The 25,945-nt window shown below is 40.1% G+C and overlaps 1 long non-coding RNA gene across 1 annotated transcript; it reads right to left on the bottom strand.

Moving 5' to 3' along the window:
• Positions 1–13,340: 13,340 nt before the first annotated feature.
• LOC129201424 (uncharacterized) lies at positions 13,341–24,654 on the bottom strand. Its single transcript, XR_008575399.1, has 3 exons — positions 24,531–24,654; positions 13,849–14,053; positions 13,341–13,407 (listed from the first exon to the last, which is right to left on the bottom strand). It is a non-coding gene; the product is annotated as an uncharacterized LOC129201424 (long non-coding RNA).
• Positions 24,655–25,945: the final 1,291 nt, after the last annotated feature.

The raw sequence follows: 25,945 nt of genomic DNA, 5'->3' as shown, positions 1-25,945 counted from the left end.
ATGATAAGCAGTACAGCGAGCAGCGAAAGCAAAAAGTAGCCACTAACAAGCACTAGGCTCTACCATACAGTAAGGCAAGCGAGACCCATGGAAAGCACAGGAGCCTGCCAATTAATAGCTAAACAGCAATAACAGCTATAAATTCAGTCTAGCACATTCCAATCAAATCTGTCATCATCTCGTGGGTTCAAGCCCCATGTTGGGTGCCAAAAATGACTGTCGTGGTTTTGCCCTACCCAGCAGCTCAGCACCACGCAGCTGCTTGCTCATGTGCCCCTGGCAGGATTGGGGAGAGAATCGCAAGAGTGAAAGTGAGAAAACTCGTGGGTTGAGATAAGGACAGTTTAATAGGTAAAGCAAAAGCCACACACACAGGCAAAGCAAACCAAGGAATTCATTCCCCGCTTCCCATGGGCAGGCAGGTGTTCAGCCATCTCCAGGAAAGCAGGGCTCCATCAGGTTTAACGGTTACTTGGCAAGATCAACGCCATCACTCTGAACATCCTTCCCCTGCATCTTCCTTCTTCTTCCCCCAGCCTTATATGTTGAGCATGACATGATATGGTACGGAATATCCCTTTGGTCAGTTGGGGTCAGCTGTCCCAGCTGCGTCATCTCCCAACTTCTTGTGTACCCCCAGCCTATTCGCTGGTGGGGTGGTGTGAGAAGCAGAAAAGGCCTTGGCTCTGTGTAAGCACTGCTCAGCAATAACAAAAACATCTCTGTGTTATCAACACTGTTTTCAACACAAATCCAAAAACTAGCCTCATACTAGCTACTATGAAGAAAATTAACTCTATCCCAGCCAAAACCAACACAACTTTCTTTACCCTCTGCACAGAATTTGAAGTCTCTTTTGCTTTACTGTTCGTTTGGTTTTGGGTTGAGGTTTTTCTGTTGTTTGTTCTTGTTCTTGAAAACAAGGACTTGTTTGAAGAGTATGAAAGCTCTGACTTTTTTTGCCAGTGGGCAAATGCCCTTTCTGCCTGTTTGTCCTTTCATTAACTTCTTCGATTTTGGATAAACCCCATAATTCTCTCTGAGACACATTTAGCATTTTTCACAAACCATAGGCAATATAATGAATTGTCACTATGCCCTAAAGCTGTAATTTGAATTGTTATTTAAATTAAAAACATGAAATAATGGGGAGGTTTTTTGTCACCTTTCTATCCCTTCTGTCATCACCACCTACACACACAATTCTGCTGGTTCCATTTCCAGTGTGCTCTCATGCAGGCAGCAGACTGAAAGAGAATGAATATATCATCCACTATTATACACTCTTTGGCATGCCATTTCAAGCAGTCTGTTTGTCAAAGCAATTAATTTGTTTAGATTTTGGAGGGATAAATGTTTATCCCATAAGGCCTCAATCATACAACCTAGACAACCCAAAATGCCTATTTGACTTGAAATTGTGCACACAGGCAATGGAGAGTGTGGTCTTGAGGTCACAGGAAATGGTGACAGATGAGAAAGAGAAAATGACAGCAATTTGGGATGTAAGAGAAGTTTTCACAGTTTTCACTAGAACATTGACTACTGATTTTTTGAATCTCTGAGTCTTGGCTTTGGTAAACCAGATAGTTTAGTATGCAGACTGGCTACATTTCAGGAAATAAGTACATGAGCTAGAATAAGACTTTTTGTGTGTGTTTGTGTGTGTGTGTGTGTGACAAAAATGCAGTATAAAGTCTCCTTTCTGTACTGCACTTTGAGATTTTTAAATAGATGAGAAACAAACTCATCTCTGACATTCCCCATATGTGCGAATACAATTGTGATGTGTGGAAAAAGTGGCTAATGATGAGCCTACATCTTACATCATAGTGTTTTTCATCTACTCTCAAAATGATCTACAAGTGAAGTCAGTACTTTTAGTCTCTTTGTACAGACTAGGGGAAGTTGAGGCAAAAACCAGAGAATTATTGTAATCAGGATTATCCAACAAGCTGTTAGAGAAACCAGGATTGGAAAAAGGTCCTTCTCAAGTTTGAGAAAAACTGAAGTAAATTTAACTGTTAATGAAAATTATTACTGTGGGGCATTTAAAAGGAACGCTCAGAGATACCTTTGAAGATGCAATGCATAGCACAGCCTTCATTGAAGAATGTGTATAATTGATTATATGTGCAAACATACACATACTTCATGCTCGTAAGCATGAAGCTCCCTTTAAACAAAGCTGCCTTATTATCTTTCTTCCAGTCCCTCCTCCAAACCCTGTGCAGATGCTTACAAAGCCCATGTCTTTGACTGGATTGCAACCATGTTATGACTACTCTCCACCATGCGCACCCTCACTGTCCCGCTCTTAGTCTGTACTCCCTTTTTCCTTTGTGCCTTCCTCTTGTCTTCTGTCCAGATATGTAAACGCTTGCAGGCAGAGTCATCTTGCTCTGGTTTTGCATTGCAGTGAGACCCTGTTTTATAACCACAGCTGAAGCACCGCACGGTTGTCTTGCCTTTGTCAGTTCTAGGAAGTGAGCAGGATCTGAGCACAGGTGGTATATCTAGCTGCTGTGTCGCCCTCTCCACCTTCAAAACTTATTAACGGAGGAAAAAACCCTTTGGTGTGTAAGGTTTAGTCTCACCAGGGCAATCTGCTATACATGGATGATGCTAAGGACTCATCTATGTTCAAGTTACTTGCAGATGCTGAAGCAATGGCACCACAATGTGAACTGTGCAGACCTTCAGTGGATGTTTTGTGGGTGCAAGGAATGCAAGGCTGGACCTTTGCCAAAATCAGGTTAATATGTATAGTACTAGAAAGAGCATCTTAGAGGTTGGGCCATAGGTAATTAGTCTCATTAAGGTTGCTTCCCAGAAAGGTATTCAGCTTATTTTTCTAACTAAACTTCATACCTTATTCTTGCCTGTGTTAGCAGCACCATGACTGTGTTGCCAGAATAAGAGACTCATAACAAAGGCTCACCTTTGTCTATACATTTTGCAAGCATCCTCCAGCAGATGTGACTTCTGTTATCCGCTTTAGGCTATTGTACATACTTTTCCAAACAAGCACAAGTATATGACTCCCATTAATTTATAGATAACTGTCAGGGCTGGGAACTCTTCCAACAGATCTTATTATAGATGTGTTTTATCGGTGCAGTTTAAATTAAAACAGTTGTAAAAGCACTAGGATTATTCTCTCACACACACACACAAAAATACAAGCATGTTCTGAACCGAGATCAAAAAAGACCCTGACTCAGAGGATGTGTTGCAATTTACATTAATGTACATTATGGGAAAATGATAGTCCTGCTTCTGCCTGGTCTAGGATAGTGAAGAATTAGATCTATGCATCCTTTCAAGAATGAAAATGCTACAAAAATACAACATTTGTTTGACACTTCATATCACAGACTCTTGAATTACAAGAGTTGGTAACTGAGTAATGAGAAATCTTTTGAAATAGTCTAGGTTGTTGTGCCTGCACTTAAATTTCAACAGCTAACAAGAAAATGTATTGTCATGCAAAATCTCTCTCATAACAATTTAATCCAAAAGGTCATTGGAATCAGGAATGCCAGTGCTTTGCTTCAAAGCAGGAAAAACAAATTTAAAAAAAAAAAAAAAAAAGAAAAAAAACAAGACAAAAAAGGAAGGAGACAAAGGGATTTTTGTAAAATGTTTCTTAAACAAAATTTGTGAATTCAATCCTCCTGCCAGCAAAGAAAGATTAAAAGCTTCTGGAAGCTTCCTAAGCTCTCAGTCAAGTTCATGGTACTATTTTGTGCCCTGAAGAAAATTGTAGCCATTTGTTTAAGCAATGAAGTTTCCATCTGTTCTATCTTGGTTTAAAGAAGCAGTGTATTTTCAAAAACCTCAAGGCAATGTTTACTGAAAGCATAAAATGTCCCTGAAGTGACATCACAGAAGCAAAATATAGATGGCAGAATTTTAAAGCTCACAATCACAGGAAAATGCAGTTACAGTTTCATCCGCACACATATGCATAATTATATCTGTATATATAAATAAAGAATAAAAAAGGACAGAAGGAGCACTGGATTCACTTTAAAAATAAATGACCAATTTCAGCTGACTTACCTGGTTAGCAGAGAATCTCTCTAAATAAAATAAATGCATTTTTACATTGTGTGACTAGCAGAAACTAAATTAAACATCAACTTACGTGTACTTTATGAAATATTCAAATTATGTATTTCACTACATCGTTGCTTACCATATATGTAATGTGTATTCAGGCAATTTTGGAACAATATGGAGAGTCTCAAGATAAATTCTAAAGCGGGTTAATTGAGGCTAACTTTATTTATACGGTATGCCACCTATAGAAATGTTAGTAAAAAGAAACTAAGTGCAGCCTGTCAGTGCAAGGCTTCAGACAGCAGATAACAAAATACCTGGGTAGTCTCTGGAGTTTTCAGAATGATTTGAGTGAAGTCCATCTCTCAGACTGACTTTGCTTCCATTATACTAAGAATGATATAAATACCCTGTGGCAACAGAAATATAAAAACATCCAGTATCTTCCAAAGTCCCGAGTGTTTGGGGATCCATTAGGAGCTGTGGTTGAGGTATGCATTTAGGGATTTGTCTCATCCTACTGAGGGACTGTGTATCATGCTGCCTCATTTACCAGTAGAAAACAATGTCCCTCCATATTCTGAATGCAGAGACAGGCTTTCTACTTGTTGACAGACATGTAATTTCACTAACTTGGGGCATAATTCAACCCATCATATTATTATTGGGATACCTGAATAGTAAGTCCCTGATTCCCTTCTTGCATAATATGCTGAGGACTACCAGTATTTAACCATGACTATGATGACTGAGTCATAAATAATAGTCCTGATGTAAAATATAACATCAATAAAAATCACTAAGACAGAAAATCAGATTAAGTGGAACATTGCACAGGAGCCAGAGGAAAAGCTGAAGAGACTGAATATGAAACTGAAACTCACACAGCTTTTGAAGAAGAAGGTGTTCGGCTACCTTGATAACAATCACAGAAAGAGATCTATTTCCCACAGCTCCTAATGGGAGTACCTATTTACTGCTCTAAGGAGAAAATTGGGGGGATGGGGAGGAGAGGATAGGGAGGCTGGGTGTACGCTTAAAGTTGCTAATGCAGTGTTTAGCCCGGAAAAAAATGCATGAGGATCCATCACCATCACTGCATTTACTTATCTTACCAGCATGCAACTGCACCTTTCCCCATGCCTCAATTCAGTCTGGTCCCTTCACTCAGTCCTTCAGCCTCAGCATCAGCTGTGGTCCTGGCTGCACCTCCTGCTTCCTTCTCTGGGCTCCACATCCTTCTTTGCTGGGTGCCGCTACGAAGGAGTTAAGCTGTTTTGCTAGATGCTTTCTGTTTCCTCTCTCTCCTCTTTTTTTCATTAAGAATAGTCTCATGGGAGCAGAGGTTGGAGCTCTCTCCACCTTTTGCAATAGCCCTCCTGGCTCTTTTGCTCCAGGGCGGGCAGCAGCAGGGCAGCCAGCCAGGCGGATGGAAATTCTCCAGAGGGGCAGCTAGAAATACGCAGTGACCCACTTGCTGTTTCCAAGCTGTGTTGCCCAGTTCTCTGATCTGCCACAATCTAGACCATTTTCAAGACTACTTAGTACAGTTAGCATATACTGTGCATACACTAGAGGGTATATCCAGCTTAGTCACTATGCCAGCAAGATGAAAAAAACTTACATCTTTTTATTGCTGATTTTATGCATCCTATTGATCTATGCATCCAGATATAAGCCTAAGTCCCTAGGCTTACATATTTATATGCTTTGTGAGTGCACCATGCTGTACTGTTACCTGGTTTCTCAATAACTTCCATTAGATTTGTGCTGTACAGCAAAAGTAGCAGGTAAAGGCTAAAGAAACAGTACTTGATTCAATATTTTTTAGCAAATTACGTTTTAAATCAAGACATTGCAGTTTCAGATCTTTGAGTCCAAATAACATTGAAAGAGTTTGTAGAAAAATGGAAACAATGGAATTATATTCACATTTAAACTTACCGGCAACTGTTCTGTTTCTGCAGTTCCTTTGTATTACACATTTTCTACAATAAAAATTATATGTTAGCCTATTCAGGGCTGTTTTGTGTGTGTGAGGCCTGGGTGTGATTTGTTAAGTGGCAGTAATGTTACAAAGAGTATTGATTTTGAAATGTTTCCCATGCAATGCTTGGCAACATTTTTTCAGATGAACCATTTGATTTTACTAGTGCAGAGGTCATAGTTCATGTTGTGTTACAGCATCATAAATGAAAGGCTTCGGTGAAGTTGCATTAGATTTAACCAAGAATGACTTTACTTCTAACTGTGTCTGCTCAGACAATTAAAAATACTTCAGATATTTAGGAGCTGAGGAAGTTTGATGTCATTTGCAACCCATCCACTGTAGCAGTCACTGCATTCTGTCAGGCCTTTCTGGTACTAACAGCAGTGAGATCTCAAAGACGAAGCCATTGCCATTTCATAGAATCACAGAATCATAGAACGATTTGGGTTGGAAGGGACTTCAAAGATCATCTAGTTCCAACCCCCCTGCCATGGGCAGGGACACCCTCCACTAGACCAGGTGGTCTAGTTCAAATAACCCATCAATCACATACAAAGAATGAGTGATAAAACAGCATACTGAAGACCTTTTCTGTAATAGGAGAAATGAGGTTCAGAGTAAGCACCTATGGTACTATTACTAATCCTAGGAAATGTGAAAAATAAACCCTATAAAGGATAAAGCTAGATATGCTTAACAATAGTTGGTTATTCAAATCACCAGCCAAATTTGTAGTGCATGAAAAAAGAATTGGTGCATGCAAAATAGACCTAGCTTTCAATCCCGTTTCAATCTTGTCTCCCAAGAACTGTAGCTTCCTCCTGTCCATCTCACAGTTTCAGGATCAGCTTGGTTGATCAGCTTTGTAACATTCCCCAAGAAATGAAGAAAACTCCAGCTGAGTAAGAAGTCATGAAGACAGGAATTACAGCTCCAAGGATGGAGACTCCACCACCTCCCTGGGAAACCAGTTCTAGTGTCTGACCACCCTCACAGCATTTTTTTTTTTAATTGTGTTTAAATGGAATTCGCTGTGTTTCAGTTTGTACCTATTTCTCTTGTCCTGTCACTGGGCACCACTGAGAAGACTCCAGCTCCATCTTCTTTACTTCCACCATCAGGTATTTATAAACATCAGTAAGATCCCCCTGAGCCTTCTCTCCTCCAGGTTGAACAGTCCCAACTCTCTTAGCATCTTCTTGTATGGCAGATGCTCCAAGCTCTTAATCATCTGAGTGGACTTTTGTTAGGCTTGATCCAGTATGTCCATGTCTCTCTTGTACTGGGGAGCCCAGAACTGGACACAGTACTTCAGGTGTGTCTCAGCAGCGCTGAGCAGAGGGGAAAGATCACCTCTTGACCTGGCAATGCTCTGCCTGATACAACCTGGGAAGCTGTTAGTCTTCTTTTCTGTGAGGGTGCATTGTTGGCTCACAACCAACTTGGTGTCCACCAGGAGCCCCTGGTCCTTTCCTGCAGAGCTGCTTGCCAATCAGTTACCCCTAGCCTGTCCTCATGCCTGGGACTTAGTATTTCTGTTTGTTGAACTTTATGAGGCCCTTTTCAGCTCATTTCTTCAGTCTCTTGAGATCTCTCTGAATGTCCTTATGCTGGTGTATCAGTCACTCCTTCCAGTTTTGTATCATCAGCAAACTTGCTGAGGATGCACTCTGTCCCATCACTCAAAGATGTTAAACCATATTGGTCCCAGTGTCAGCCCCTGGGGCACACCACTAATGTATCCCAACTGGACTTTGTGCTGCTGATCACAACCATTTGAGCTCAGAAGTTACTCTGGTTTTCAGTCCACCTCAGTGTCCATTTGTCTAGCCCACAGTTCATTAGTTTGTCAATGAGAATGTTGTGGGAAATGTGTTGAAAACCTTTCTAAATTAAAGATAAAAAATACACACAGCTCTCCCCTCATCCACCAAGCCAGTCACCTCTGCTGAGAAGGCTAGCAGATTTGTGTCATTTTCCCTTCATAAATATATGTTGACTACCTGTAATCACTTTCTTGTCCTTCGAATGTATGGAAATGGCTTCCAGGATTATTTGCTCCATCACCTTCTCAGGAACTGAGGTGAGGCTAACTGACCTGTCATTCCCCAGATCCTCCTTCTTCCCCTTCTTGAAGACAGGAGGGACATTTGCTTTCTTCCAGTCCTCAGAACCTCCCCTGATCACCTTGGCTTTTTAAAGATAATCCAGAGTGGCCTCACAATGACATTGATCAGCACTCCTGGGTCCATCCCATTAGGTCCCATGGACTTGTGTATTTTCAGTTTGTTTGAGTGTTCCCTAACCTGATCCTCCTTCACTGAGTATTCCTTGCTCCAGACTTCCCCTCTGGCTTCAGGGCCTGGGGTTGTTGATGGCCAGTCTTACTAGTAAAGACAAAGGTGAAGTAGGCATTGAGTACTTTGGCCTTTTCTGTGTCCTTTGCCATCAGGTCCCCATTCCCATTCAGCAACAGACTCATGTTTCCCCTTGTCTTCCTTTTGCTGCTAATGTCACTGTAGAAAACTTTCTTACTGCCCTTCATTCCCTCGCCAGATTAAACTGGCAGATAGGCTTTGGATTTACAGCATTGCAAAGCCTTTTTCTAAAGTTTACACGTTAAAGAAGCAATCGTATTCCTCCTTTTGATAGAGGCCAGGGGTTAGAAGTGATTCTGTTAGCAGTGGACAGGGAAGAATATGGGTGTCCTGGCTCTCTGGGGTTCAGTCTTGGTAAACATTGCTGCAAAATTTTACCCGTGTGAAAGGTGTTTTTAGTGTTAACAAACATGAAGAGAATGGAGTCACAGATGATATTTCTTTTCTTCTTAAGGTAATACTGAAATTGTAAGCCTCTTTTTTTTTTGCTGTTTTTACTTCAGTGACTTCAGCAGGAATTCTGAATATTTAAAACTAATTGTATTTGTCTGCATTTCAAAGCAAGTAATTCTTAGGCAAATGCTGGGCTGTTCAGTGCAAGTCTCTCCTGCATGATAAAAAATGGTGCAGAGGTAACTCACTTCGGTAGCTAAATATATTCAGGTAGCTGAACAGCTCTCCAAATGGGTGAGAAAAAAATCCACAGTTAAATAATGTACCATGCAAGCTGCTATGTCTGAATGGTACTGTGATGACTGAACACTCATCTGGAATTAGGTTGGGTATCTTTAATAAAGCGCTTATAGCAAAGCACATGTAGAGAGCTGGCTGCTTCATCCAAGGTATTACTTCACATCTAGGCAGTGAGTAAATCTTACAGGTTTTCTTTGTCTAGTATCTCAAGTATCTAGACTTTTTCTCTCTAAACACTTCAACGTCTCACACAACTATATTTTAACTGTATTTTACCCTCTTGACTTGACTATCGCACATTCAGAACTTGTTTCAATTTGTTACTGAAAAGATAATTTTTTTCATATGCCACACACAAAAAAATTAAATAATCCAAACTGCCAAGCAGTGAATCCCTTTTCACATATGCTTCCCACTGTTAAATAAAAGCTATTTACCACTACAGCCTTCTACGGCCTGTTGCTGCTCCAGCTATTGTCTTTCATAGCTGCTGTGGAACCATCACTCTCATCCTTTCTGCATCTGTGATGCTACTTGTCATTGATCTGTAATTCAATGCACAGTTATCAATGGCTCATTTTCCTGGGAAGTCCTAGGGTCTTCAGGAAGAACCTGTCCTAGGATCAGTCCCATTCACTACTTCAAGAAATTACTTATTCAGTGATTTGCACAATGTTTGTATGATACCAGCCTAAAAGGTTTGTAAACTTTGAAGGACAGAGTCAGAATCTAAATAATATGAACTGGAGAAAGTTTAAAAATCAACAAAATGACATTTTCTAAGGGCAAATAGAAAGCACTAGCCTTAAGTTAGAGAAGAATCAAATATATCAGCCTAATGCGGGGAATAACTGCTTCTGTAAGAGTTCCGGGAGTGTAGGAATACAAGTCATCAGCATCGTGTGTCATTGTGTATATTGTGCAAATGTCACCAAGCTGTATTAGCAGAACTGTTTTATTTAACATGCCGGCTTGTTTCTCTCTCCAGTAGGTGTTCACTTGTTCACTCAGCTGGTGTTCTTGTCTCTTATACCGCATAAACAGCCCAGAAAACATCTCTGAACTGAGTACTGAAGCTTTTAGCCATTGCAACAACCAAAGTAATAGCAAAGATGCGTGCAGAGTATGTAGGTCACTGTCTTTTTGTTCCAGGGTCCCACACGAAAAACATTCTGACACCTCACTTCTAGAAGACCTCTTGTTTCTAGAAGAAGACCTCTTGTTTCAGGTCCAGCCTTTTTCAGGAGCCTTTACAACAATCTGCTGCTTAGTATCACTGAGTGTAGTATTAAGAAACATCCACACTGTGAAACCCAGGAGTAATTCTCAGCTCCAGCTCTGTCTGTGTGCTATGGCTAGGTCCCAAGAGCAGACCAGGACAGGACTGGCTATTCACAAGGTCCACCCCAGCATCATGGCATCCCTGCAAAGGCCCTGCAGGGCTGCAGCAGGGATGAGTCATGGCAAGCCTGTGGGAGTTGCACTGAAGACGTTAAAAACAGCGGTGTCCGCTTCTCTCTTATACAAACCTTGCGGATGGAGATCTGCAAGGTTGGTATGAGAAGCAGACAAAGGAGGGAGCCTTACGGTGGCAAGACGGCCCTGTTTTGCTTAGAGCATGCGGGATAAACAGATAGATGGTTTGTACACAGACTCTTGAAGGCCACGGTGCCCAGAGTGAGACCTTTTGCTTCATTATCTGTGAAATGAATATTAAACTTGACATCCCTAAATATGCTAATGAGTTAAAAGGGGTACGTGATAAACATATATGACTATAGTACTCGACTCTCCACCCAAATCATGTTAAACATCACCCCAGGGAGGGAACAGCTAAGGTTGGGGTATAAAGGATATTGAGGAAGTGACCCCCGGGGAGGGCGGCAGGGGGAGAGAAGAAATTGAAGACCCCGAAGAGGCAGTCAACGGGCTGTGCTCCTTCTCCTCCACCCCAGACAGGGACGTCTTCTTGGTAAGCTACGGCGATTTCACTTTTTCAGTGAGAATACCCAGGATAGTATTTTGCTAGCATTGTAATTATAATCATATATTAGCGCTATTGCAATAAGTTCATTTATGAACAGCAATTCTGAATTCTTTATGTTTGTCACTTTAACAAACTGTCTGTTAGTTTCAACTTTGTGAAACTGAGTCAGTGCAAGTCCTTTGGGGCTCTGACAGGCAAATGTGACTCTGATATGTGGCTGTATATATAATCCTTTAGACATAAACCATTGACCAAGTCTGGGACTAAGTCTGGACCTAGCTGCACCTAGGCTCCTCTCTGAGAAGGAGTTTAGAAAGCAAAGGGGTCCTTTCTGAACCTTGTGACTCAACGGGGGGGCCTCCCTCAGCCACACATCAGACTCACACCCATTACAACCATAGAATCATAGAATCCTTAAGGTTGGAAAAGACCTCTAAGAACATCAAGTCCAACCGACTGGGGCTGCAGTGCACACTGCACAAGATACCAAGTTTGGTCTGATTCTCTTTCCTCAACATGTCTCCTGGATGGTGCCTCCATAAAATGCAGCACTGGGATGAAGTACAAGTATGTAGTAACAGCTGTAAGATGTCAGACTTGAGGTCTAGTCTAATATCCTGTCCCTGAGAGTAGCCAATGCTGAACGCCTAGGGAAGAGTATAAGAACAAAGACTTGGAGAACAGTTACAAGACGATCTTCAGCAAACAGAAGCAAAGGAAAAGAGCTCTCCTTTAAATATCTCACCAGTTAGATTTTATGGTACCAGTTTCTGTCTGCAGTTAAACTAAAACCGGTTCTACAGCAATGTTTATCTTCCATTGGCTTTAGCAGATCTGTTCATACTACTGAAAAAGTGTAGCCTCTAGCTGAGAATTGGCTTTTTTCCTTTCAGCTCTTCACTCCGTATTCAGCTCAGAAATCGCCAGGGGGCTGAGTCAACAATTTTTATCCTTCAGCAGGTTCCTCCAATGAATCTCTGGATTTCTTTGCAAAGCTTTTCCAAAGTCTAAAACAAGCACCTTTCTTAAACTTCTTAGAATATCTTAATATATATAATGTAGTCTTATCTTTAGACCTTCCAGATTTGTAGAGAAATTTACTTTTTACAGAGATGTAAAGGCATTCCAAAAATGGAATTTACTGAATTTATTGCCTCCCTGATAGGGCCAGAAACTTATTATGCAAACTTAAAGAGTAAATTCAGTGGACACTAGCAAGGAAGCACTACATTTAAATACAGAAAAAGGTTATTGTTTAAAATATTTAAAATATATAAATAAGATGGTACACAAAACATAAAGCTCATCTTTTTCTCACCATTTCAGTATCTGGAACTCAGCGGATAACTCACTGCAATTCTCTAGCTTAATCTCCAGAAAAGGTTCAAGGGTAACTCTATATCATCAAATATACATTCTAATCCTAAACCTTAACTTTTTTGCTTCTGTAGGGACTGTATTAGCAGCCAACTCACCAGCCTGTTTGTTACACAGTCTGTGCATGTGGAAGACATTCTAACACAACGATCCAAAGAGAGTTTTACAACATGAATGTTTAATACTCCTTGTAAAACTGAACTCTAGTGCCACTACTGCAATGTTGTGTTTTCCCTCTGTTTATTATTGATCTTTAGGCATTTTTTTCAGGTTTTTTAGCTCTAGAGATTCTGAAATCCTGATTTTGGCTGTTTGCCATACTGCCACTGGCCAGGTCATAGTCTAATCACAAATACCAAAATACTCTTGGAAATCAATCTATCATCTCCTTCACCATCACCTAAAAGGTAAGAGGACAAGTCCATTCCTGGTGTAACTTCAGGGAAGGATGCACTAATCCTGTAGTGTAGTGGTAGATACTTCATGCATTCCTGTAATGCAGAGAAGTCAGCCAAACCAGCAGAAATAGGCCAAAGCTCCTGTGTTTGAACACAACCAAGGAAGCACTTGGTATTTATTTAACATGTAGCTTATGGCTGCCTCTCAAAGCGTAGTGATTCTTGTTTCAACACATGAAGATACTACTACAGAGGCAGGAGCAGGGCATCCACTCTTCAGCACAGCGATAAGAGGGAATCGGAGACTTTGCATGCAGTGATAGCCTGCCTTCCCATTTTAGCTGTCCCACCCAGACTAACCAAAGAAAGGAGCCTCTTTGCCCCCCATATTCCTTCATGCTCTCTCAAGGGAAGTCATGATGACTGAACCTCTGCTGAGACCGCGTCCGCCGTCCAAGAGCACAAAGAGGAGGCTTGTTTGGTGTCATGTCAGCTAGAGCAAACGCTGCCTCAGTCTTTCTGAAAGAGGAAACAGATATTATTAGAGCTTACACATTGAAATAAATGGTCAATAAAAATTCATTGAAAGATTGTTTTTACTAACTACCTACAATATAAAAGCCCTTGTGTTAAATCATACATTAAAATAAAGCTTGCATAGAGTTCCCATTTGTTAATGCAAATTTTGTGACAGATGGAAAAATGTTATTTCATCAGAGACTGTGTTAATGCAATGTGTATTTTTTCAGTGACACTTTGCTTGTACACTTACTTGATGGATGAAAGACATTTATTTACAGAAGATGCATAACTACCAAACTATCTACATATCTAACTGCCCTTCACACGTCAAAATACAATTGTATTTTTTCATATATGTTTCCACTGTGGTACAAACAGAACTTTCCACAGACCCAGTAAAAAGCCTATAATAAACACATAGCCCCTCATTTTACTTACAAATGCTAATTCTCCCAAACTCTGAGGGATCTCTTTCAAAGTCTGAGGCTGGGATTCAGACTACTGTAGTGAACTACTGTAGTGGACTGGGGTAAGATCTGCTCCAGTTCAGGTGGAAAGAGATGTCCACTGCCAAGGAAATAACCCACAGGCAGTTCCCGGTCTCTGAAGTCAGCTACCCGCCTCAGGCCAAGACTCTTTGTTTCTGTGGTGGTGCAAATAAATAAATAGTGGCATTAAGAACAAGAAATGGCACTTTCAATGCGTCCACTGATCACCTCTCATAGCTGCTATCCATAGTGAGGTGATCACTTAAATCAATGATCCTCATGTCATTTTGGACCTCAAAGTTCATAACCAGCCACCCAAACTGCACCTAGTTAAAAAAAGGGGGCTTAGTCCACCGAGCGCACAGTACCAATTCCCACGGTAATGGTCAGGAACGCTGCAGAATTGCTACATCTCTCCCACCTGGGCAGTGCACGCTTCTGAGCAGCTTTGAAGGTCGCTGTAGATAAAAAAATACTATACTGGCTTAATGTAATACAGACTCATAGATTCAGTCAATGCAATTCTTGCCTTGACCTGGTAATTGGTGCATGGCATTTAAGGAAAAAAGTTTCTTGGCAGGAAAGAGGAAAATGTTCTAATCAATTACGCTGTGTGTTCATCAAAACCACCAGGGGACTCAGCTGTATCCTTGGGGAGGGAATTCAAGTACCAAATTTTAGGTGACATTTTTAAATGGCAGGTACAACAACTCACAAATCCTGTAGTCTTATTTACATAAATAATTGGTGTTTAATTAATAACTTCCTGAGAACACTGAACTTTCCTGCATACAGTCACATGTATGCAACCAATATTTTTAAACAGCAGACGTACTGCTCTCGGCTGAAAGGTTTGAGCTATTTCTGTCTGAGGTCTGAGTTATCACAGGTGTCAGCATGAACCGTGGTGAATCCTTGGACAGTGTAGCCCCTTCTATCCCCCTTTCCTGTGTCCGTGCTGTCTGGCAGGGAGCGTGAAAGGAAAACTGAGGAGGCAAGGCAGCATCCGACTGTGCAGAGAGGGTGGCACAGGGCAGCTGGGAAGCGAGATCAGGTATGGGTGCATGTCTGTGAAACAGGCTTGATTTACATTCAGAAGTAGCACATCTGTCCATGTGCATCAGCGACCGTGTCCACCCTCATCAGCTGTCATAGCAGGTGACATGGGTCATTTCGGCTGATGACTGATTTTTGCAATTCAGATCACAACTCCCTCTTCCTCTTGACCATCAGAAAGATGGATTTAACCCAAGGTGGATGTCCTTTTGAAACTGTGATGATGCCTTCCCTCTTGTTGTGTGAGTACAAGATTTTTCTAAACTACCTCTTAAAAAAAAATTATGCCAATACATATGGGAAAAAAGAGAAAATCACGGACGAGAGAAGTTGAAACACATACACCCACAGCATCTCCTTAGCTTTGTGAGAGTGTTCTCTGATGTCCAGGTTTCCATGTTTTCTGCTGTTTCACTCACACGTCAATGTTTCTTCTGCTCCACCAAGTGACAGAGATTATAAAATGACTCCCAAAAGGGGATTCTATGAATATAATTTGCCTTCCTTAGATTTCTACCTTCCTTCTTCACACCAGGCATTTCTTCTGTTGTCCCAGTTTAAAGACTTCTCATCTACCTTATCCCTCGAGTCCACTCACAGCTAAGCTGTACATACTCATTGCTTTTAATGTTTCTTTGGTTTTCATTTTCTTAGTGCTTGGTGAGAGCAAGTGTTCAGAGAAATGGGTTAGAAGACATTTTTCGAATTCTACATTGCACTGTGCTCTGGCTTTGTTGTCTTTTGGTTTAAATGTTGAGGGGAGGGGATTACCTACTGCAAACTGGATTGGCTTCTGAAGGATCTGTCCTTACCTAGTTAAAAAGGTATTTTTTGCACTTATTCTGTATGTTCTGCTCAGCTCTGTTAGAAGGTGAAGCAAATGAACTGAACCTTTGAGTGACGTTGTTGTCCTGGAGAAAGCAGGTTTGGGGTTTGAAGGAAGCAGTTTTTCACTCGTGAGAACTAACTGAAGTAAAGACAGTTAAACTATCGAATCTGCTCAACAATACACAAAGTTGTTTAGGAGTTAGTTGATGTGTGTAGGCAAAGGTTGCAACTGCAGTCACATGACAGCTGAAAATTCAAAAACCAAATAGAAAATGGATCAATAAGTTGTCATGACAAGAACTGGAGAGAGCTCCTTCCTCCTATCTGGAAGCAGCAGCTTAGGACTGTGAGAAGGGAGGCTGTTTCCTCACCGTATCCAGAGAAACAGTCAGCTCGTACAGACAAATAAACAGAATCGCATCAAAAAAATTTCCGAGTCTTATCATCAGGTTTTTCTAATGCAGAAAAAATACCTTGAACTCTGAATATTAGCCAAATAGAAAGCACAATATATATTTTAGGAGAGTAACATAGGAATCACAAATAACCAAGCATGGCAAATCACCCCCAGGGTGGCAGGACTTTCCTATGGCTTTTGTCCACCAGCAGCTGCCCTTCACTGCTCTGCCAGCTTGACAGGGGCGCTGCTTTGAGCCGTTACAAAACACACAAATGCTAGTTGGCCACCGGTACTCATATATTGATTAGCTGACTGCTGCCAGGAAGGTGGTAATCAAATGTAATTGCACAGAAGCATGTTAGAAGGGGCACTAATTTGGGTGTCTCTCTTCTGCCCTCCTGCTGATTTTACCAAAATGGGTAAGAATTTATTTGCTAATTGCTAAAAGGTACAGGCAGGAATGAGTCCTCGACTATTCCTGCAATAGTGGGTTTTAGGGAAACGGGTTCATGTGCTCTCCCTAAACTGCTTCTTCCCGCTGCCGCTTGCCGAGGCAGAATCCCAGTGGGCAGATGTGCCGCTGCTGGGAGAGTATTGCTTATGTTCTTAAATGCAAGGCATCTGTACCTGTCAAGTGTGGTTGAAGTTGGCTGACAGCTTTAGAAGTTATGGGGACTGTGGGAGAATTAATAGGCAGAGAGACCGTATAAGCTTCATTTCCTTAGAAACCAGGCAAAAATATTCTGACCCATTATCTCTTTATGAATTATTACTGTAAAGATTGCCTTTACATGCTTTAAATATCTAAGCTACACTGGTAGAAAATTCACAGTGTACAGGCTATTCATAAATGTTTTGAGATTATGTCTTTATTTTCTTGAGAAGCACAAGAAAGCAAGAAGGTAGAGATAAATATAGCAACTTTTGTTTACCTAAGTCTAAAAGTGCATTTCTCTGTTTAGCATGCCAGCTCCTGCCATGAAGGCAGAGCACAATTCACAGCTGCTCTGCTCTCACTCCAGATTGCTGTGTCTGCACAAGGAGGGCAGGATCAAAAGGGGTCATCTCTGAGGCTGCATCCTCCAGTAAACCTTTCATACACACCATCACTTGTGGCTAGAAATTGTTAGAGCCCTTGCAGTGCATCAAGTCTGTAGGGTATACAGTCTTCCTGTGCAACAATTCCAGAGCGTTTATTACCTTAATTCTGAAAGGAATATCACTACTGCAAAGAGACCATAGGAAGTAATTGGCTTTTAACCAGCCAGCATGTGCAGCCTCCTTCTGCAGTTTGTGGTGTCTCCGTGGAGGTACACTGCGCTTCTAATTACATCTCAGGATTTTTATTTTTTTTTAATTATTTTTTTTTTCCCCCACAGCCTATGACATGAACAAGCTTTGTGGTTTAAAGCAGGGACTGGTATTTTCATAATGTGTTCTTCTACATGCTTGTGAGCCTCAGCTCAGGTTGATCAGGAAATCTATCACATACATTGAGGTTAACACTGATAAAGCCATATCCTTATTAATCTTATACAATTAGCTTTAGTAGCATTTCTTCTTGTTATTCTTATTACTTTAGGACTTCATTTGAAATACAGTAGTGGAAATATAACCAAACCTGAACTCTATTAACCTAGTTATAAATCTGTATCCTCTTGCTTCTTTTAAAAAGTGCTAAACTTATTCGATATTATAATAATGCTTGGAGCTTGGGTGACTCGGTATATTAAAAGCTGGCAAGTAGGCAATACCAATTTTAAAATAGAAAATAGATGTATAAAGATTCAGTGGTGAAGGGGAGACACTGGGAAAAGCTGAAAAAACAGCACTCAAAAGTGATTAGTCTCTGCTGAAAATTTATAATGATTATCCTTGTATTTTTTTCAGTCCAGAATTATCGCTGGCCTTAGAAACAGCTCTTTGAAATATATGTTTCAGAAGCATTCAGAGTTGGTGTAATATCCAGCCTGCGTAGCAGAGGGAGTATGGCCAGCAGCTCAACCTAATAATTAATGCTTGTTGCAACCCTTATGAGCTGAGCAGCTCTGCTTCTTCTGTGCTACCCCATGATTTTGCACTACATGCAAACACTACTTCATTAACAGCAGAGATTTGTCGTTGCTTATAGGGCCAGTGAAGCCTATGTTTTCTCTTTCAGGAATATTTATGTTAACAAAGTCTGAAATTTTTGGTATAAACCACCACAATGACAGAAGTAAAGATATTTCGGTGGTAAGGATCATCAGGGACGGTTCTCTGCTCTTCAATGTCTATAGATGAAGATTAGATCTCTGTTTTAGAAGACATGCTGCACTCAAATTAAATGTAAAGCTCTGAGGGTAAATATTAGTGGCTGAGGTTCCTTAGCACAAACTTTTTACTTTGGTAGTCCCTGATAATCTTTACATTTCTGGACTGATGCAAAGTTCTTTTTGAATTTAAACAAATGACTACTTGTAAGTGCATATATTTTGGCCCAGCAAGACGTATGTGCACAGTACGCAGTTTAACTGAGGTACTGATGTTCCAAGTAACTATCTGAAATTTTTCTCTTCTTCGCCTTTGTGTTTAAATGTTCAGTTTGCCACTGCATAATTAACATAGAATTTTGATATTTTAAATTGAAGTATCCCACACTAATCTGGCTATTGAACTGGTTTAACAATCACAAAAGGAATTTTAGGAATTAAGAATTATATATATAGCATAAATGCTAAATCTTTATGATTTCTGTCAAAATTTTAAACTGGTCTTAAAGCTAGATGGAAACTATTTATTTATTTATTTATTTATTTAAAATAGGCTTTTAAAACCCTGTAGGAATCACAGGAGGAACACTAATGTTTAATATTTAAAGAAAATTGTTAATATTTAAATGCTGAAATATATTTCCTATTTTAAGGCAAAAAAATAGAGCTGTACTAAACTAAACTAAAATAAAAATGAGTAACATACATCAATGAATAGCCCCATTCTAAATAGCCCATTGTTGCTAAATATTTATTTAAAGACTAAAACATTAAAATGATGTTATATACAAATTAGCTTGTGATTAATTATGAAATTCTTATTAACAGCTGTTGGACATTGATTACTTTGTAACTCTCAGCCTTGTATTGGCTGTAGTTACACCTTCTCCTCAGACTGAAAACTTCCAAAAACATCTTACTTGGAAAGGAAATTTTTTGGCAGCAGTAGTAACACACAGAAGTGCTTTCTTAAATTTCTCATTTTATTTTGATTGTTGAAAAAAGTTATGTTTCAGATTTTTGGATCTAGCTAAGCAGTACAAAAGAAGCAAAATTGCGTTTCTGGCATGTGTATTTTGAATTGATCCCTTTTTCTGGGTTTGTTTCTATTCCTAGTTGTTAGGAGAGTCAAAATGTTTTGGATCTGCAGAACCTGAGCTAGAAAATGTAATGAGAAGATTTATTATGAGAAAGCCAGCATGCCATTATTTTCTCTTTCTTTCTTTCTTTCTTTCTTTCTTTCTTTCTTTCTTTCTTTCTTTCTTTCTTTCTTTCTTTCTTTCTTTCTTTCTTTCTTTCTTTCTTTCTTTCTTTCTTTCTTTCTTTCTTTCTTTCTTTCTTTCTTTCTTTCTTTCTTTCTTTCTTTCTTTCTTCTTTCTTTCTTTCTTTCTCTTTCTTTCTTTCTTTCTTTCTTTCTTTCTTTCTTTCTTTCTTTCTTTCTCTTTCTTTCTTTCTTTCTTTCTTTCTTTCTTTCTTTCTTTCTTTCTTTTTCTTTCTTTCTTTCTTTCTCTCTCTCTCTCTTTCTCTCCTTCCTTCCTTCCTTCCTTCCTTCCTTCCTTCCTTCCTTCCTTCCTTCCTTCCTTCCTTCCCCTCACTGGTAGACATTTTCTGAAGCATAAGACCATCTTTTTCATGTCTTCTAGCTCATGAGCAGACCAGCCAAAACACACAGGACAGAAAAATCTAATGAATGTATTTTTTAAAAAAAATATGGTTTTGTGCACGTGAATGAAGTCATCATATTCTGGAAGTTTTTTGTTGACTTCAAGCACATTTGCCAAGCCCTGCTGGTGGCTGTGTGTGAATACCCGAAGATCTTTAATGCACCTTTATTACACAGTTTACTTTTTTATGTTGTCAAATTCCTTGAAATGCTTCAGTGTAATTACATGTTTCAGTGCACAGCACAATGCACACAGGTAGGGTATTCATAAATTCTGCTTTTCTCATCTCCCTCTTACCGTGGCACGAAAGCTTGAAATTATTCCCGCTGAAATTAGGGGAAACTCCCCATGGCTGGACACTGCAGAAAGACTGGCTTTCTAGGAGCAAGGCCTTGCTTTTTGCATCATGGTGCTGCTCTGGTGGACCCCAGCAGGACGTCCTAGGCTCTGGCAGATGCAGGTGGAGGTGGCTGGAGCCGGTCCGGGGCTGAGTCCCAGCAGAGCCCCTCGCTCCTCTGAGGCACCGACTCTCATGCCAGCCCCCAGCCTGACCAGCATGGCAGGAGTGCTTGGCTGGATGAGGGCATGGGGGACAGATCTCCTCTGATGGGCCAAGGGTGCAAAGCTGCTGGAGATGTAGGGCGTGGAGTCTCTTTCTCACCACCTTCAGGCCAATGGATAAGGATGCCACTAAAAAGAAACTTTCTTGATTGTATGTATGAGTGGTGTCCCCTGGATTATACTGTAAATGCGTGTCCTCTCTAATGTGTAACGGGGAATAATTTCTCATCGCTTACTGACCAGGAGACATATGCAGTGTGCTCAACTAAGAGTGATGTGAGTTGGTATTTTTTCCAAATGATCATCCAGAAGGAAGAGGATGGGAAATGAAACATATTTTCCTCACAAGGAGAGAGGAAAGTTGAAGAAATATAGAACAAGATAAAAAGAAAATAACAACACATATATAGTTAACAAGCATAATAAAGTTAACATACAGTGAGAGAAAATATATGTAACTCTTTGATCTTTTAACTTAGACTTTGTATTCAGTGAAATTTGAATATTTAAAAGATAATGTTTCCTAATCAGCTCTTTCTTTAGCCCTGGGTAAGAATATCTAAGATTTTCATTCTGGGAAATATAATCCGGTGAGATTCACGTGGCTGATAGCCCTCGCGGTGTTGCTGTGTGCCATCTGCCCCTGCCTGATGCTGCGGGGACGTCGGTGCAGTCAGCCCCCACCTGGAGGCCAAATCTAGTAGATGCCAGAGAAAACTCTCCATGGTGTTTTATAACAGGATATTTTGCCTCAGCAAGGAAAGAATGAAGAAGATTTAAGGCAAAGCCTGGCATGTGGAAATCCTACCATCGGCCACAGCAGAAGAGCCGTGCATGTGCTGAGCCGGGAACATGCCGCATCCCTCCCCTCGGCCTGAGGTGTTGGAACAGAAATGGTCTGCAGAGCCAGAAAAGGACCCAGAGACTGTGAGGAAGAGTTTTTAAAACATTTTTCTCCTTTTATTTCTTCCCCTAGACAAACAACATGCTGCTCCATGGTGGTTATGAAAACATATGAAAAATGGCAGCATATATTATGGAGTGGAGATTTTTATGCCACCATTTTCTTTAAAAAATAAATGTCATTTTCACATTCACTTATATATGGAAAGGAAATCAGTGTTCTTAACTGAAAAATGCTTTGGAAAGCAATAATGTATAGGATCATTTACCACAGGCACAGCATCTCAGCTAGATGCTCAGGCTACTTCTGTGATCAAGGGTGGTAGACCTTTCCAAAAAGAAACTCCTCTCCATCCCTCCCCCAGCCAGAGGACCTCTCACTCTCCACTGAATTTAAGGGGAGCTCAGCCTGCCAGCTTAGACCAGATGCCCAACTTCTAGGCACCTAAAGTGAAGCGAGATAGTCCCACAGATAGTAGGTGGAATAAAAATGTCTGTGATACAGATACTGAAGTTTTACAAGGAGATAGAAGCAAGCAGAGTGGGCTTGTGTAGGCAAGTATATCGTTTATTCCAGATGGTGTTTTGCTTCAGTAAAAGCTGCAGATTCTTTTAAAGGCACTTCTGTGCCCCTCAATGTAGCATTTGAACAATCTGCAACTGATGTATTCAGAAAATTTATAAAAGATATTGCTAACAGAAGAATATATGGCGGATGTCATGAAGCACCGGTCTCGTCAGGACAGAAGACAAAGGAGGAGAAATTGGTGTAGCTGCGTTAACAGTGAGAGGACTCGGGAACACACGGCAATCTGCAGTGAAAGACTGCAGCTGGGAGCCCCTGGAGGAAGCAGTTAAATAAACTCATTGGCCACAAATGCAGCTGCTTCTGGGACAAGTCGACATTCAAGAAAAATCTCTGGTGAACACACAGGACATTCTGGGGAAAACTCTTAGTGTTTTGAGCACAGATTTCTGTAGAAATTATTCTATCAATGCCTACAATAATTCCTGTCTCAAAAGTGTGTGCATTTGTAGAAAGTGCCTGGGGACCTTTTTAATTTGTTTTCCTGTTTAAACAAAATTCCTTACCCAGAACCATAAACAAGGAGTTTAAGAAGGCAAATAACAGAACATTCACATGGATACACAGACACACACGCTCCAAAAGCATTTCCCGAAAATCTAATATCTTGAAAACTTTGTGTTCAGCTTCACTCCTGGGTTTCAACTGTGGGCAAGAGTTTGTGGGAAATGCCAAATTACATCCTTCTTCTCCTCTTATTTCTTTTAAACAGTCCTTCATTATTAGTGCTTTCCAACAACTTGCATGTAAATATAATGTAGGGAAGACAATGCCAAGACAGACATGGCAATCCTTCTATATTTCTGTCCAAATTAGAGAAGAAAATTAAAACAGGAGTCCTCCTGCCCAACTGAAAGCCTAAGTAAGCATATTAAAAAAAAAATAGTTACAGAATTAAGAATCCATATTTTGATGTGCATTCCCAGGCCAAAAGAAAAAAAAAAAAAAAGGTGGTCATAGAGTCAAACAGGAGATTTTCTGTTAGTAATGTTAAGGAACCTGATCACAACAATATTGTAATTACACACAGAAACTGTGAATAAAGATTAAACATGTTAAATGAAGGTTAGATGTGGTTTGAACTGAAACCTCAAATATAGTAAGAACTAGTGGTGGATAATCATGATTCCAAAACACAGTGTGCAGGAAAATCAGCTAGTTTGGAGATCAGCTCAAACTTTTGACCACGTGACCTTGACAGCCTTAGCTATAACAATAAATCGCCAGGCTGCAATATGAGTATTTCTGCTGAAATCAGAGGTGCTCCTTGACCTGTGTGTTATGAGTCACTTCACCGATTTTGCTTCAGTTTTTCTGCTTATTCTTCATCTGTCTTTTCTTATACTCCAGACTAACCTCGGATTAGACTTTGTCTTGGTCATTGGTACTGGCATCAGTGTAATAAAGGTTATAAATAATAAAACAATGCAGGTTATACGCAAAATTGCATCATTTCAGGCCAACATGACCCACATGTATTTTAGAGTATTATTATTAAAATGTGAATAAAACTTTAGTTATCATGTTATCACAGTTTCTTTTTTAAAAGAATCAACAGTAGAGTTTCCTTTACTTCTGGCAAAGAAGGACTACGTATGACTTGACTCCCTTACCCACAAAACACAATGGGAATCACTTCACAATGCAACGTTCCTGAAGAGTTACATGTGTCTTTGGCTGCCTCTGCCAATGCGACCATGGAAAACACTGGGTTATGTCCTTTTCCTGGCTCATCCAAAAGAAAACAAAACAGAACATTAAAGGTCCATGGTGCGGTAGTATGGTTTTATTTGTCCTAGGAATTGTATATCATGTACCACTGAGAAGAGATATTGCTCTGTTCTCTTAAAAGACAAAAAAACCAGAGATGACTCTGCTGTATGACTAATAGCAGAGTTCTGAGGAGATACTTCAAACTCAATTTATAAAAGCTTTGCAGCTCAAAAGGTGGCATGAAAGTTGAAAAGGATAAAAGAACCAGTATTTTAAATGGAAATAAAAGAAGAAGTGCCTTTGATACAAATAAGAGAATAACAGCAATTTCTGAAACACAGTAATTCTATCCAAGTAAAGATATTTTAATGGTTATGGGTAATAACAGGTAGTTTGCAACTGCAGAGTCAGTCAGGTGCTTATTAAATTGATCAAAATAAACCTCTAACAGTCACCTCTGTGTGTGACAACCAGAAAATAGATAGAATTAGAGATTCAAATAAGGTTAAAGGAAAAGAGAAGGCAGAAGAGCATTAATAATGAAGTAAAATAATAAAAGCTAAATAAGCTGAGAGGAAGGGTGTTCTTGGCCCTCACTTTACATATTGCCCTCTTCTGTGAGTAAGAAAAAAAAATAAATAATGCAGTAATAACATTTGCTAGACTTACCTCACAGGCAAGTTGTGGAGATTCATTAAGCGATATTCCTATGGTAGTTGAGGGTTGAAAACACTATGTAAGCATAAATTTTATACCACTAATCGAGTGGCTCAAATCAAACATTTATATCCAGGCAGAAAAGCCACACAGCATTGCAGAAAAGGGGAAGATGATATTTAAAATAAGAGAAAAAACAGAGAAAAGGCACATGACAGGGAGTGGGAAAAGAAAAAGAGCTTTAAGTAGAATATAAAGAAAAAAATCGTCTCACGTAGAAGATATAACGGAGGAAAAGAATGAGCGATACTAATGTTGCAGTCTGCTTACTGCTGAGATTTACTCAGTGAACTGAGGTGCCCCAGTCCGGATCCTAAGCTGGGATCCAGCCAGCTGAGCTGGCAGCCTTAAATTATGACTTACCCACTGAAACCTTCCTTCTGAAATAAACACCTGAGCTGTCTGGCCGTGAGCAGGCAGGAGTGAGTGCCTCTTCCAGAGGAAGAGCCAATCTGCCAGGGTCCATTTAAAATTTCAGTGAAAGCTTCATGCTTGAGGTGGGGGGCTGCTTTCCTTTGTTGTTTCCTAATTTAGCATGCCAAAGAAGTGTCTGTAGACTGAAGGCCCCAAGTCTGCAACCTGAAATTAAATAACGTGGTTACTCTCCTCTTAAATGATTGAATTAACCAGCTGTGTAAGTGCTGTGAGCAGAGCATCGCAGTTTTCCTCAGCGTTGGTGCCCTGTTTCAGACACAGATATCAGACCTTGGATTTAGGGCTGGATGGAAAGTGGGATTTTCCAACCGTGAGTGCCCATGTCAGTAGCTCAACAGCAGAGACACAACTGTAGGACGCCCGGGTTCAAGGCCATGCTTGACCTTGACTGGAAATCCCTGGCTCACAAAATAGACTTGAAACCATCTGTTCTGCATTTTCAGGGAGTCCTTCATCTTGCATGCAAGTCCATAGGTTACTCTGAAGACATATGCACATCTTATCCTCTGTTACATGTTAAAACAAAACTAACTGAAAGATCCTGCTTTCATTCTAATGTAAGGTATAAACAATTTTGACAATTTTAACCTGAGAGCTTAATTATTTTCAAATAATTCCTGAATATATTGGGGGTTTTCTCATTTTTTTTTTTTTTAAATCCAGGAAAATTATATCAGCAACGTAAGTGTGATTGGTTTTGTTGCCACTGTGTGAAGGCCAAGATGAGAAAAAATAGTATTAAAATGTTATTAAAGTTTTTTGGTTCTAGTCATTGTGGTCCACAATGCAGAATAGAAAATATAATAGCTAGAAAAGTACAACATCAGCATTTCTATAGTTGTTCAAAAGAGAAAGCAGAGGGAGAAGTTTGCTGTCTATTAATAATCTGAATTGATATACTGAAGTATGCATCACTGAAGGAGAGACATTTC

Source organism: Grus americana, chromosome 1 (assembly GCF_028858705.1).
Source record: "Grus americana isolate bGruAme1 chromosome 1, bGruAme1.mat, whole genome shotgun sequence".
NCBI lineage: Eukaryota > Metazoa > Chordata > Aves > Gruiformes > Gruidae > Grus > Grus americana.
The sequence above is the reverse complement of the archived record's forward strand: the minus strand, read 5'-3'. Positions and strand labels throughout refer to the sequence as shown.